We start from the raw sequence: 13,344 nt of genomic DNA, 5'->3' as shown, positions 1-13,344 counted from the left end.
GGGGGGGGGGGGGGGGGGGTTCAGGGCAGAGGGCTGGGGTGTGTGGAGGTGCAGGGCAGAAGGCTGGGTGTGGGGGGGTTCAGGGCAGAGGGCTGGGGTGTGTGTGGAGATGCAGGGCAGAAGGCTGGGTGTTGGGGGCAACTCGAGGTCAGGGCAGAGGGCTGGAGGTGTGTGGAAGTGCAGGGCAGAAGGCTGGATGTGGTGGGGGGGTTCAGGGCAGAGGGCTGGGGTATGTGTGGAGATGCAGGCAGAAGGCTGGGTGTGGGGGGTTCAGGGCAGAGGGCTGGGTGTGTGTTGGGGTGGGGAGGTGCAGGGCAGAAGGCTGGAGGGTGTGTGGGGGGTGCAGGGCAGAAGGCTGGGGTGCTCGGCTCGTGGGGGTGCTCCCAGCCCCCTGCCCTGAGCGGCTCAAGGCAGGGGGCTGGGAGGGATGTGACCTGTTCCACCGCCTTCCCCAGGCCCGTCCCTACCTCTCTCTGCCTGCTCTACAGAGAGAACTGCAAAGTAAGTTAACCATATACCCCATGATTCCAACACAATATTTAAGTTACAAATTATTGCAAATAGCCCCAAGCTACAAAATTGAAATTTGTGGAGTGGATCCCACCTCAGACTCCAAAGATTAGAGGTGTTTAGGTTTAGGATTCCAGTTCTGTCCATTATAAAGAGCAGCCTACTTTCAAAATTCAGATTTTTGTTTAGTTTGAACAACCCTAGCAGCATTTGTGAGGGAAGACTGTCATATCTTTTAACTCAGAAGTTAATATTTATAATTCATTGTCTTGGTTTGAAAAATAAAGCTTGTTTTACCCACCGGATAATGAGGGCCAAATTTTCTCTTTACCTGGATACAATTCCATTGCACATTTATAATAGAGGAGAATATTGATCTTTCTGTCCACAATAGGAAACCAGTATAATAATTAATACAGTGCACTTAAAAGGGGGAATATTCTGCTGGAAGCGCCATCTAGTCAAGCTATCCAACTAGGTTTTAAAATGGTGCCATTTCATCTGAGCACTAAAGTAGTTTAAATCCAATCCATAAATAGCTTTACGGCTAGGTGAAAAAAAGGTTGAGTGAATTTTTTAAAAATATAGTGCAATCTGATTTTTTAATTTTCTCTTCTCCTCTACTATTTATTCTTTCTTCCCTTCCTTCTTGTGTACATTTATTTCCTCCTTTGAGGTTTTTAATTACAGTTATGGGAAAATTAATCTGAAGAGGAGTTTTACACTCTGGACCAGATTTTTTGTTGTAGGTTTTACTATATGCAGCCTCCTTCCCAATCATGTTTATTTAGGAAGGACAAATGTTATGTTCAGCAAAATATTTGCCTTTCCCATTTTATCCTTCCAAAGAAAGCTCTACTATAATAGTGTAATTAAAATGACCTGTGCCTATTTTTCCCCATAAATGTCTAGAGATTTCAGATGTTTCTAGCACTGATATGGTATGTATAAAAAGATTTCATTATCACCCTTTGTATTTGGAAACCTCCTCTCCCATGCCAGAGGGATTTTTTCCCCCTGTAATTATATTAAAAGCTTAATTTCTATTCAAGCATAGGTGAACAAGAAAGATTACAGAGGAGATAAATATGCACATGAAATTAACTTAAATTCAAATCTCATCTTTTGTCACTAGTGAAAATGAGTAGTCTCAGTCAATTCCTTATTAATTGTGCACAACGCCAGAACTGCCACAAAGTTTGTTACAATTGGCATCTTTTGCTTAAGAAAAAAGCCCGGAAGTAGACTGGTAGGGGAGTTGCAGGTGAAGATTGTGGTGCACTGGCACAGTTACATGGAACACTTCAAAAAACCTTTGTGACCATGGAGGGTCTAAACCAATGCCTATTGAAGTCAGAGTAAAAACACTCAGTGAATTTATTGGGATTGGATCAGGTCCAGAACATCTGGTGAATTAGCTCCTCCTTTACAAGTGCAAAACACATGGAAATTCAGCCCCAAGCCTTGCCCTAGTAACTCATCATGGTTTGGGGAAGCTACAAAAATCTGAATAATCTCCCATCTTCTGTCCAGCAAAGCCCATAATCATTAAATGGCAAAAGAATGGTGTCAAACACTACTTCAGCATTAGGGCTAGAGCAGCCTGCACAGCCACTTCTTTCTCCCTTCCATCACCCATACCACCAGCATACCCTCTGGCTATTTCCCTCCGAGAGAGAGAGCCATTGCACATAGCTGCAGTGGGAACCTCCATGAAGAACTCCCTATAGAAAGAGTCCAGACTTTCCTGCTCCATGCAGCAGAACCACAGCAGTTGTGATAGGTCAGGGGCCCTCCTCACTGGGGAAGTGGAGGAAGATTTGGGTCTAAGAACTACATCTTGTTCCCATTGGAGTGAAAGGAAATTTTGACTTTGACTTTGTGAGAGATGTTAAATTCTGGTACACAGCTTGACCACACCCAGAAATTAAAATAAATAAATGTAAAAAACAAACACCTATCTTGCATGGAAGTGTAAATTGATCTATAAGGGATATGAATTGACAGAATAATGTGACTTTGTTAGAGAACCATTAGACAGGCAACATTACCAAGTCACAATGTTCAGATTTCAGTCATTTTGTATTTCATAATGTAGAGAAATACTGCAATATTCTTAACCACATGGTAATGATCAGTAAATGCTGGCTTTTTAAATGATGAACACTGTATAATTGTTACTATCTACAAGACAAACTGTCACTCTGCAGAAAATAAATCTAAAGATTTTTTTCTGAGTAACAGAGATCAAGATTGAGAATTAAAAGAAAAACAGCCTTGGGTTGAGGAACTTTTTTATATACTTCACTGTATTTGTTTGGTATGCTTTTGAATTTCCTCCCTCCCATAAGGGCACAGTGCTGCATTGTCCTACATTGCCTTTTAGATTTTTTCCTTTTTCAGATCTTTCATAGATGTATTTTTACATCACACTGTATGAACTGAAGCCCTTTCATGATGAAAGGGCTTTCCCTGTGAAAGTTACAGTGTGAACATTGTAAATGTGACCACATCCAGGCACTGTAAGATAGCAGCATGCTGCAACTTTAGCTACTGTATAGAAGTCATTCAGAAAGTTTTTCTAGCAAAAGTACATGCACCTTGTCTTCAGCTTCCAGACAAGCTATCATATAGCACTCAACGCAGCCAGGGCCTTTATGGGAAACACATGGTGGCGGGGGGGAAGAGGACCTGATTGGCAACAGGAATGTAGAGTATTTTTTTTTTAAATGGCCTTGATTCTCCTCTCAGTTCCACCCTTGTAAATCAGAAGGAATGTCACTGAAGCCAATGGAGTTACACAAGTATAGATGAGAGGAGAATCAGGCCCTGGATTAGCATTACTATGCATTCCATTGTTAGATCATATCTACCAGGAAACATTTTTAAACAATTATTTAATTAATATCCATGTGAAGGAACTAAAGGGACTTCTTCGCAATAATTCCATCTGCAGGACATCACTTGCCCCCTCCCTTACAGGACAAGCTCTGGGACAGAATCCCAGGTGATCCACAGTGTTTGGATCTACATAGATATGGAGGATCTTCAGTTGGATAGAACAGTCTATCCTATCTGTATGGAAACCCTATGTTTCTCTGACCCCCCTTCCTAGGCTTCAGACCGCTAACCACAATGTCCACATTGTTATTTTTAGCATGATAGCATGAGCCCCACTAAGACAAGCCTATCAACCCAGGCTGACAGACTTGATCCCAGAAGCCGTGTAGACAAACCCTTTTGAGCTTCTGACCCTTCAGTGGCAGCATGGCCCCACTGGAGCGTCACTGTGCTGGATGCCCCCAACACCCCCTTCTAAGGAATAGGGCTGTAGAAATGCCAATACAGCCATCTCTATACTAATCCAGTGCATGGCTCCACTCCCCCACCCATTTCCCAAACCCCCTGTAGAGAGCTCTTCATGACTGGGGGACATGAAGCAAACTTGTTGAGCTGGGGTCAGGGAGGCCCCGCATTGTTTGGGGCAGGGATGCTGGTAGGTGTGTGTGCGGGGGGGAAATAGAGCAGAACCTCAGAGTTATGAACACCAGAGCTATGAACTGACCAGTCAACCACAGACCTCATTTGGAACCCGAAGTACGCAATCAGGCAACAACAGAGACACACACACCACACAAATACAGCACAGTTCTGTGTTAAAGGTAAACTACTAAAAAAAGGGAAAGCAGAATTTTTCTTCTGCATAGTAAAGTTTCAAAGGTGTATTAAGTCAATGGTCAGTTGTAAACTTTTGAAGGAATAATGTTTTTTACAGTTATGAACAACCTCCACTCCCGAGGTGTTTGTATCTCTGAGGTTCTACTGTATTATTATCCTTTGAATTATCAAGTCCAACTGGCTGAAGACATGGGATATTAGGCTGGAATTTGCCCAAGGGAATTAGGTGCCTAACTTCCATAGACTTTTGAAAATCTCAGCCTTAATTTTTTAGCAGCATACTTCTGATTCCCAGTCTGACCAACATCAGAGGAACTCGCACTAAGCTGCATTCTAAGGTAGGATTGCCACAGCCACTGCAAAAGTTATCCAGATTGAAAACGTGCTACCAGCAAGTTCAAAAATCCAAAGCACAAAAGTAGATAGAGGTACAGTATGTAAATCAAGATTACTAAAAGTGAAATTCAAAGCATATAGGAGAACTGAGTGAAGAAGTTTCTGTGTGGAAACTCCTATTAGCCAGTTTATGAGAGACATGTAACATAGAAATACATTTTAACTAACCTTAAAAAAAATCCTCTTGGTACTTCCTAGTTCTTTGAGTGTATTGCAGAAGTCAGCGTCTCAAATAGCATAAGTCAGTTATTATTGGTCATGTGCCAACTATGTACTATATGCAAGATGAACGCATAGTCCCTGGCCTGCAAAGCTTGCATTTTAGGAGTTCACGAATACCCTGGTTTGCCGGAGTTATGGAAGGGGTAACTAACCTCCAGCATAATCTCAGAAGAAAGGATTTAAGAGACTAAAGCAAAACAAATAATGGAAACACTTTGGTTTGAATTTGACTGAAAGATTGTTCGTTCCAAACATTTGGATACTCGAGCCCAGGATCTCTGGTACAGCACGATGCTACTGCATTGCACTATTATCCTGCTGTAAGTTTTGTCCTAAAGACAGCTCAGCCAGTCATGGGAGCATCCATCCCAAGGTAGTGAGATCCTCCAGTTAGTATAATTGCTCCTGTGTCACCCCTCATCCTTGCAGTCAGCATAGGGAATGTTCTTGGAGGAAGGGCTGTAGCAGATTCTCTGCTAATCCTTTGGGGTCATTAGTAAACAGCTTAATTTAGTACAGTCTAAAGGAAGTTTTAAATTACTCCAGAGAACCTGGGTGCATAGCCCCTTTGCAGCTTCCACCTGTGCTACTCTACATACTATTCACCCACATCCATGGATCTATATATTTAGGTTTCCACTCTGAAAGATTGCAATCTGTCATTAAGGTCATCTGTGGCGTAACAAGCACACTCGTGAGTGTATTTAAAAAGTTAGTTTTAAGCCTGAATGCTCAAATATTTTATTCTGCATAGGTCGTTATACCACCTTCCTCACAGTCATGCATTAAGATGCATGACTAATATCTATCATGTGTTTGTTCTCTCACCCTTTCACCAGGAGAAGTATGTGCAGCAGAATTACTTGTTTAGGTAGGTAGGTAGGTGGTGTGTTGTTAATATATGTTGCTATGTATTTATGCTACCTAAGACAAGGTCAGAGTATTCACTGAATACTATTTTCGTGCCAGATTCTAATATGCTGCATACCTGATGCCTTATGGAAGTCAATGGAACTGCATAGAGTGGATTATAGCTGAAAATCTGGCCCTAGAATTCTCTTTGGAGGAGACACATGACATATGATATGGCAACACAGGATTACACACAAAGATACATACTGTAGGGTACAAGTGTGCTTTGTGACTGGTGGTTAAGATGTTCCAGGAATAAAATTTGCAGTCAATCTGAGATCACTGGATGAGGATTTTTTTAGATTAATTGCGAAAAATCTACCCCATACAGTGGAGCTATTTTATAGTGAACCCCAATTAGTGAATCTTAATACCAATGAAGAAGTTATTTCAATGAATTTCAGCATGCCAATTGCAATTCCAATTTAAGCAAGCCTCATGCTACATGAATGTTTTTCTACAGAAAGAAGACTCCAGTGTAACAAAGGGATGAACAACATTTTATCTGATTAATAAAGGGTCTAGAACAGGGGTTCTCAAACCGAGGGTCGGGACCCCTCACGGGGTCACGAGGTTATGGGGGTCATGAGCTGTCAACCTCCACCCCAAACCCGGCTTTGCCTCCAGCATTTATAATGGTGTTAAATATATTAAAATGTGTTTGAGAGCCAGTGGTCTAGAAAGACTGAACCAATGATGGAGGCAGGGGATATGATGAATATATCTTACCTAACATAGAAGTTCTGTTTTATCATGTGCCAGGTTTTAGTTGGTTCTGTAGTGCAGTCAGAGCTTTTAAACATGCCTGGAATTTAGCCTACCAGTATTCACAGAAACAAGAAGAAATACCTAGGAGTCGGCTGACAAAGGTTTCATCCTTAACCATGGAAATGTCTTTTTGTGACATCTTTATTTGATAGATGATCAAGTTAGTCTTTAAAGCATCTACATCATGCCACCTTACATCAGCAGCTGTTTTCTGAGGGTGCTCGGTTTCAGGTAGTTGTCAGAGGAAGTGTTAGATAATGGGATAAGCTGACTCTTCAAAGTATGCGGGTCATCAGGATGCAGCAGGAGAAGACAGCCCATCAGTAACCAGAAGTGATTTCAGTTATTGGCTTTGTCCTAGGGGTCAGAAAATCCTGGTCTGCATTTCTGTTAGATGTCGATGAGCTTGGTAAGGAGGGGAACATTGCCTTTTCTCAATCTATTGAAGAGTTAAATAATGAGAGACAATTAAAATAACTTGAAGCATATTTTTGTCCCAGACATAAATTACCTCCTTTGCTCTCAGTGGAGGTGGGAGCAGTCTGGCACCTCTACACAACAGTAACACTATCCCTCCAGTGAGACTAATTCATGATTTGTCAGAAAAACAAAAATTTAGACTCAGTTCAGACTTATGTAAGTTTATTTTAACCACCCATTGTTAAGTTACATTGAATATGAGGGGGGAAGTCTAACCACACAAGTATAGTAGGAGCAGCTGTTGGGGAGCATTGCTCCCCCAAGCTAAGGAGGAGTGATATTCTACTCATACTATTCACATAGGAGGAATTCTCCTTCTAGTTCCCTCCTCCCCACCATCTCACCTTCCCTCCTGACTCTCACCCTTAGGGTACCAAGAATGAACACACACTTTCCCGAGAGACTGGTGCATCACAAATCGCTCTCATTTCTCTTTCTGGGATGGGGGAGTGAAGAATGGAATACTACCTTTCTATCTGTCTTGCTCAATCCACAAGTGAAGGTTTCCCTGCCACTGTGACATCCCCTTGCAACCCACTCCTGCTGAATACCATCTCCATGTCTGAGCTGACAATCTTACATTCCCTGCTTGCTTTCACATGCAGCATGTTTCCAGTCCCACTTTGAGGATGGAGGGAAAGGTGGGAAGAAAACAGTCTCAGCACCTGATGTGACATGTTTCCTTTTGCTGGTTCCTGGCCCAATAGAGGGGCTGGAAGAATGGTCACGCTGTGTGTATAGGTTGGGGTCAGAGGGTATTTTATGGCAGGCCTCGTCATGGATTGGGTTTCTTCTAAGTTTCCAACAGTCAGAAAAAGAAAAGCAGAGTAGTCTGTACAGGAGAGCACCCCCTCCAAAAAAACATTGGGTATTGACCACTGCAGGGTCAGTATGCTTGTCCATTGCCCAAGGGGTTAATATAGAACTTTCAGTGTGATGCATTTGAAAATGCACAAAGCTCAAAACAAAAATCTATTCATCTTTCCATTTTTTAAATTTATTTGCTCTTCATTATCTAATTATTGAAGATTTGGGTTCAACCAAGAGCTTGCTCCTTCCCAGCAGTGAAGTCTTAATGCTGAATTTGCAACCACATCAATTTCCACAGCAACAGACAGATGACAAAGGATTATGACAACTGCAGTGCAGATTCTAGCAATGAATAAGATCTTTTTACAACAACCATGCACTACAATATTGGAGCAGCACAAGACCAGGCTACATGGGAATTTTTAGAATTTCATAAAGCATTGCATTATCTGAGACACCACAAAGATGCCATGGACAACATTGGAGCTGGGCCACCAAGAAAGTACAGTTAACACTTTGAGAAAAAAAAATTATTTTCTTTGAACATATAACTGTTGAGCTTAGTGATCTTTCATATCTGTTGGAGCTGAATATTGTGTGTTTGTACTGCAATACATTTCCATTTCCAGCAATCACTTAAGTCCTGTGGTAGTTCAGCAAATGCAGGTTCCCACTGAGACAATTTCTTGATGGTTTTATAAAACAAACTCTATTGTTCCAGGACACCATTATAACTTCACTAAAGGGAATCACTGGCAAGCATTAGTTCATTTGGGAAGCTGCTGCAAACCTGATCCTTATAACACATGATTCTCCTGGAATGTTTTCAGAGCAAATGGAGAGTTGAAGAAAGGAGGAAAGATCTTAAAATATTGTTTAACAGTTGGAGAGAAGAGAGTTCGCCCCCACGTGGGGGTTAAGAAGTCTTTATATGTTTTCATGTTGCTGCTTTTTCAGACTCGAGCCATTTCTGGTGCAAACAACGTCAGATTTGGTCTGGGTGTAATATTTATGTTACTGGATTATGGAAAAAAAACTAGATAGACTAGACCCTATATTAAGCCCCTTAAAATAGAGGCAAAGAAGCCAGTGGAAAATAAAGAATACAGATACCAAACAATTTTGATTTATTAGCATTTGCCATTATATTTCAAGGTTCATTTGGCTTTCTATAGAAAGCAGATGCACAGGCTTACTTACTAAACCATGTTTAATTATAATGAAGATTATTTTTGTAGTGCCAACAAGTGAAACAGCCACTTCAAAGAAGAGTGATGACATCTTTCCTGCAGTGGCTCAAGAGCCTGGGCACCAACCTCAGGACAGACTGTTAAGAGGCAACTGGGCTCTGAGTTCTGTACTCAGATTTCATCAACCAAGTATCAAATTGTACCCCTCAGTTGTCATCATACCCTGACCAGGGAATCAAACAGTCGCTTGGGTACTCTGATCTTGACACATAGACAATCTGGCCTTTGTGATAGTCCCTTACACCAAACCAACCCACAATAATATTAAGGTTACTCCCAGTCCCAAAGGACCAGTCACTTACCCCAGGTCAATTGCACTTAGATCTCACACCAAAGACAACTCTTGTAGCCAATCCTATAACAAACTAACTAAAGATGTATTAACTAGGAAAAGGAAAGGAGTTATTTACAATGTTAAATCAGGCAAACACACACACAAAGCTTCAAAGGGGATAGAAGCATCTGTAATAAGGAGCAAAATCTATAAATCTTTTAGGCTAGCCCTGGCAAAACCCTGGGGCACTTTTGCTTATGCCTAGAAAACCTTGCCCTCAGAGTCCAATCAACTTAGAGATTCAGTTTCTCCTTGTCAGGGATTCTTATCACCTTTCCCTCTTCTCTGTGCTGCCAACTTAGATGATGGGAGGTATTGCACATTTCCTCTTCTTAGGGGGAGAAGGGAGAGCAATCAAAATCTTTTGTCCTCTGATATTCCACAATAGTTTGTCTAGTGTCGATGGACCTTTTCTGTTGGGCAGGACCCAACACCTTTGGTTGAAAGCCAACATTTCACACTAATTCATGTCTTTCCAGTCTGATGATTTATACAGTTAGAGGCTTATAGGGCAAATGATCAAATGTTACTGTACAATATAGGATACAGCTGTTATAAGTGCAACTTACAAACATTCAATAAAGTCTAAACACTAAGCATATTTTTATAACTAATATTGTTAAAACAATACTAACGCAAAGGTGAACCCGACTGGTTCCAGCTGTGTACAAATCAGTGTTCACTTGAGGCATGGGGGACTTGGCATGAGCTGGCACCTAATTTGCCAGAGTAACAAATATGAGAAAGATACGGGGGAAGGAAAGATGAGCTGCTGTGCAGACAAAACTGTATTTCAATAGTGTCTTATGCAAGGACCATCAGATATTGTAGAAGTGTTTTATTTCTTCCACTTCCTCCATTAAGTAGTGCCTCGACATTTTCAAGCAGTCAACAAAAGTAGAGGATGTGCACACGATGCTACCTGACAATGACTTTTTATGTGGCAGCAAGTGGGTCTGACTCTGCTCCCACTAGTGTCAAGTGACAGTTTTACCACTGACTTCAATAGAAGCACCATGGGTCTCATTTTTGGAAACAATGGAATGGCTCAGCCACTTGGCTCAAACCTGTATCTCTTTTGAGCTCGTCCAAGATGCTGAATGAGATGTGATGCATAGAGAAACGATGTGTGTAGAAAAGGATGCCAATTTCAGGGCATTTTCATCTGCACATGCAAGTGACCCGATGTGTTAAGGATATAAAGGCTTCTAACAGCCACTGACAACTGGACTGGCTGTCTATCAAGTGCTACGCCAGTAGCTGAGTATTTTTTTCCTGCATCTTGAGATACAATGCCACATATAGAACATTTAGGAGACACTTATGCATAAAAGTAATTACTGGATTATGATGTCCACAGAATGTCAAATAGTTTAAAATCCTCCTGTTTGCTGTTTGTGAAAGCAGCTTTCAAATCCCCCCTCATTCTTCTCTTCTGTAGACTAAACAATCTCAGTTCCTTCAGCCTCTCCTCATAAGTCATGTGCTCCAGCCCCCTAATCATTTTTGTTGCCCTCTGCTGGACTCTTTCCACATCCTTCTTGTAGTGTGGGGCCCAAAACTGGACACAGTACTCCAGATGAGGCCTCACCAATGCTGAATAGAGGGAAATGATCATATCCCTTGATCTGCTGGCAATGCTCCTACTTATACAGCCCAAAATGCCATTAGCTTTCTTGGCAACAAGGGCACACTGTTGACTCATGTCCAGGTTCTCGTCCCCTGTTACCCCTAGGTCCTTTTCTGCAGAACTGCTGCCTAGCCATTTGGTCCCTAGTTTGTAGCAATGCATGGGATTCTTCAGTCCTAAGTACAGGACTCTGCACTTGAACTTCATCAGATTTATTTTGGCCCAATCCTCTAATTTGTCTAGGTCCCTCTGTATCCTAGCCCTACCCTCCAGTGTATCTACAACTGCTCCCAGTTTTGTGTCATCTGCAAACCTGAGATACTTCTCGTTCTCATAATGTACTGTAAATGAATGTTCCAAATAAAAAGCTACCAGAGGAATCCAGGAGTATCAGGTTTTTTCTTTTTACATTTTTCCTTCTGTTTTAAGTCTTCTCTCCTTTTGATTTATACTATTTATAGTAAAGAAGTGATCAAAGAGAGCCCTTGGAAAAAAATCTTTAATATACATTAAAATGAATAGACTGCTCAGCCTCCCAGCTAACAATATAAGAAAATAATAAAAATCTCAACTCAGAATAATCTTGACCCAAATCCATTCCAGATTATAGTTCCATCCATCTCCTTATGATGGAAATGCATGCTTATGCTTGTAACATTAGGCAATAACACCAAATTATACGTAAGGCCCATTATTATTATGTAATGCATGACTCCCCACTGCCTTAGCAAGAGCCAAGATGAACCACAAAATGTAAGGCTATGTAGTGCTGCTCTGGCAGCATAAAGCACTTTTAAACCCAATTTAGAGGGCCAATGGAAGATGCACCTACAGCAGATGATGCTTCTGGTGCCATCAAGCTGACACAGTAATTCCTGCACCACCCCCACTTTCAGCCACTGCAAGAGAAACATTGAACAAGGGTGCATAACATGCCCTGGCAACCCGGCCATAAGGTTTGAGGTCCAAACCTTTGAGGTCCAGCACAGCCTGTATAGCATAGAAGGGTATGCAGACTTATGCTATGGCACTAGAAGAGGTGCATATATCTTGCGGCTTGGGCTGGAGCTTGGGCTCTGAAACCCACACCTACCACACAGGCTTCAGAGCCCAAGCTCCAGCCTGAGCCTGACCAGCTACACAGCTGTTTTTAGCACCATAATGCAACCCTGAATCTGCAGACCCAGGTTCTGCGACTTGCTGACCCAGGTTTTAAAACATCAGGGGACTGCATTAGGACTCAGCCAGCTTAGGATCAGGAGACTGTAAAGGCTGCCTAAAGCCACTTTTGAACCCCAGCCTAGATTCCTATGCATTCCTCAACACCAGCTGCTGACTGGGGCCTCCTTCTTGGTTTTACATTCAGAAGTTTGTTAGCAAACTCATCAGATGTAGTTCTTTCACCACACCTGTCCACACCCCTGTTTAAGAATGTCTGAGTTAAATCTGAATTCAACTGAATGAGTGGTTGAAGGGACCATCAAACACTTGAGATATCTTTGGAAAGCTATATTTAATGGGACACTGGCAGAGAGACCATAACTTCTCAGCTGCTCAAACTGTTTCCAAACTCTGTGGTAATAAGGAGTGATTAGAAAGGGGACAGTAAAACAAGAACACCTTTCTCCCTACTCTATTCCCTGGGGTATTTGAAGCAGCTAGTGTGACATACTCTCTCATACACGGTACATCCCTCCCATTCTTTGGATGTCTCTTAGGAGACATTTCAAGGGATTTTTTAAAATGGAAATTGTAGAAGTAGTCACTAAAGAAACATGACTTACTTTTGAACTTAGCTTTATTTCTACTGAAAACAGTCACAGATGTTGCACTGCTTTTGGCTGAATGAGTGGTGTCACAAATTAAATATTTCATAGATGAACAAAGTCTAGTCCAACAAGCAGATACTTAAATGACTTTGATTTACAGATTAGGAAGGGTACACTTCATTCATTGGTGAAGACTTCTTGAGGGCAACAAAGAGCTTACCAAATACTAAAACCCACAATTGAGCATATGACTTACCCCATAAAAGAAAATAAGTGACTGCATTCCTTTGTTGGAAGGATATCAGTTTGCAAAGATTTCTCTCTATTCTTCCCTATCAGCCATTGTTTCTAATCTTCACATCTCAAATAAAACTAATGGACCTGATTCTTTTCTTATTTACACCAGATATTTCATTAGCAATGGAGTTGCTCCTGGAAAATGCAAGGTGTAAGAGGGGAAAAGGGAATTAAGCACAATACTTATTAACATTAGTCCAGTGGGAAACTACTAGACAAGCTGCTCATAGTGCAGTGCTTTCATTATATAGGATGTGGATAACAACCATTTTATTCTTCCTATCCTCC

At 41.6% G+C, this 13,344-nt stretch overlaps 1 long non-coding RNA gene across 3 annotated transcripts in view; it reads right to left on the bottom strand.

Moving 5' to 3' along the window:
* LOC117878541 overlaps positions 1-13,344 on the bottom strand; it is a 140,041-nt gene that overhangs the window by 32,815 nt on the left and 93,882 nt on the right. The window contains exon 1 of one of the 3 annotated variants that reach the window (XR_004646000.1): positions 6,448-6,924. The exons of the other annotated variants lie outside the window; for them this stretch is intronic. This is a non-coding gene — a long non-coding RNA (uncharacterized LOC117878541). Of the gene's footprint in view, positions 1-6,447; positions 6,925-13,344 lie in introns of those variants that run through there. 3 annotated transcript variants of the gene reach the window in all.

The sequence above is a fragment of the Trachemys scripta genome, chromosome 5 (genome assembly GCF_013100865.1).
Source record: "Trachemys scripta elegans isolate TJP31775 chromosome 5, CAS_Tse_1.0, whole genome shotgun sequence".
Classification (NCBI taxonomy): domain Eukaryota; kingdom Metazoa; phylum Chordata; order Testudines; family Emydidae; genus Trachemys; species Trachemys scripta.
The sequence above is the reverse complement of the archived record's forward strand: the minus strand, read 5'-3'. Positions and strand labels throughout refer to the sequence as shown.